This window comes from Anomaloglossus baeobatrachus, chromosome 7 (assembly GCF_048569485.1).
Source record: "Anomaloglossus baeobatrachus isolate aAnoBae1 chromosome 7, aAnoBae1.hap1, whole genome shotgun sequence".
In the NCBI taxonomy this organism is placed as follows: Eukaryota; Metazoa; Chordata; class Amphibia; order Anura; family Aromobatidae; genus Anomaloglossus; species Anomaloglossus baeobatrachus.
In genome coordinates this window covers 254390980-254393170 of record NC_134359.1, presented here as the reverse complement: position 1 = coordinate 254393170, position 2191 = coordinate 254390980, and the positions used below count along the sequence as shown (strand labels likewise).

The 2191-nt window shown below is 36.7% G+C and overlaps 1 protein-coding gene across 1 annotated transcript in view; it reads right to left on the bottom strand.

Moving 5' to 3' along the window:
* Positions 1–1823: 1823 nt before the first annotated feature.
* NPTX2 (neuronal pentraxin 2) overlaps positions 1824–2191 on the bottom strand; it is a 47572-nt gene continuing 47204 nt past the window's right edge. Inside the window, exon 5 of the mRNA XM_075318055.1 lies at positions 1824–2191. This exon is cut by the window's right edge and continues 314 nt beyond it. The gene's annotated coding sequence lies outside the window, so the exon portion shown is untranslated.

Sequence of the window (2191 nt, the reverse complement as noted above, 5' to 3'; positions counted from 1 at the left end):
AATTGGCTCAACGAAAAGGCTTGGAGAATGAAACAAACACCAATACCACCAGAGGGCTCCATCTTGTCTATGTATACCGATACTTTTTCACCCCCCCATCACTGTAAGCCTTGTGACATGTCTGATTGATATATAATTTACAGTCTGTTATTGGAAAACATTAGGAAAATAATAATGAAATATATGTTGCGTGCACATAGGCACAAAATAAACAGCCATTAAAAGACTTTTATGAGATTAGAAAGAAACAGCGCCACTCCTATCCATGGGCAGTGACTGGTATTGCAGCCTAGACTCCTTCCCTTCTCCTGTCCATGGTCAGTGATTGGTATTGCAGCCTAGACTCCTTCCCTTCTCCTGTCCATGGGCAGTGATTGGTATTGCAGCCTAGACTCTTTCCTTTCTCCTGTCCATGGGCAGTAACTGGTATTGCAGCCCAGACTCCTTCCATTCTCCTGTCCATGGGCAGTGACTGGTATTGCAGCCCAGATTCCTTCCATCCTCCTGTCCATGGGCAGTGACTGGTATTGCAGCCCAGACTCCTTCCATCCTCCTGTCCATGGTCAGTGACTGGTATTGTAGCCCAGACTCCTTCCCTTCTCCTGTCCATGGGCAGTGACTGGTATTGCAGCCTAGACTCTTTCCCTTCTCCTCTCCATGGGCAGTGACTGGTATTGCAGCCTAGACTCCTTCCCTTCTCCTGTCCATGGGCAGTGAAGGGTATTGCAGCCCAGACTCCTTCCTTCTCCTGTCCATGGGCAGTGACTGGTATTGCAGCCTAGACTCATTCCCTTCTCCCGTCCATGGACAAGAGTGATGTTGCCTCTATTAATAAAAGCAAACTCATTTTTCTAATCTCAGATAACCCCTTTAATATAACTTTTATTAGCAGGAAATAAAGCCAATCAGATATTGGTTTGTTGCCTTTGATGAGGCAAAGAAGAGCCAATATTTGATTGATTCCTTTAACATTCACCATTAGATTATATGATTCGTTTTTAGATTTTGTATAATATATTATAATAACATAAATTCATTACATTTGTGCATTAATAACATTTTATACATATTATTTTATAGCAGCTCTGGCAAAAAATAGTCAGTATAAATTTGTATAAATTAGTTTTTTTTTTTTCCCATCGATCTCCAAATAGTTTATTTACATCATTTGGAGCAAATTAAAAGTTGAATAAATATATCTGTAATATAATATATTTCTTATCAAAATGGCTTGTTCTTGTTTTATGGTCAAGAAAGGCGATTGTTCGAAGGGGGGAAAAACAATGTTATAGTGGATATATCCAGAGGCAGATGGCAGGGATTAAAGTTCCTTTTGCAAATGGCAAATTTTGTGATTTTACTAGTGATTTAGCCATATGGGGGAAAAGTGACTTTCGGTTTCGGATTATTCGTAGCGAATACCTAATATAATATATATATATATATATATATATATATATATATATATATATATATATATATATATATAAAATATAATATATATAATATAATATATTCCAGTATTCGTCATGAATAACGAGCCTAATGCAAGGCAATGGGAAACCTGAGCATTTTTATTGAAGATTTCCCAGAAAAATGCACGGGTTCTCCATTTACTTGCATTAGTTTCATTATTTGTGATGAATACTGGAATAGTATCAGAGTACGAAATAGAGGTATCCAGCATCCAAATCCGGATAAGTTTGTAAAAAAATCCATTTTATTTAATCCATATTAAAAATTCCAGAAGTTAAAACACAGATCCATAGTACATCCATAGACAGGGATGCGTTTCAGACAAGAGGTCCTTATTCTAAGTCTGACTTAGAATAAGGACCTCTTGTCCCTAACACATCCCTGTCTATTACTATTGATCTGTGTTTTAACTTCTGGAATTTTTCATATGGATTGATCTGTGTTTTAACTTCTGGAATTTTTAATATGGATTAAACACATAATATGGACAAAACATATCCATAACTATATATATGGATATATAGTTTATTTATTTTTTTGCTAGGAAAAGTTATGGCTACTTGTGCAGAAGAGGCAGTAACATCTGCCCTCTCCATAGAAGTGCTGCCGTCGTACTCTGGATTTATGCACTATTAGCTGACGCCATTGTGGCATTTTGAGCTGAATTCTATATTAGGTAGAACTAACTGTTTTGTCAAGGGTTAAAAAAAATCAT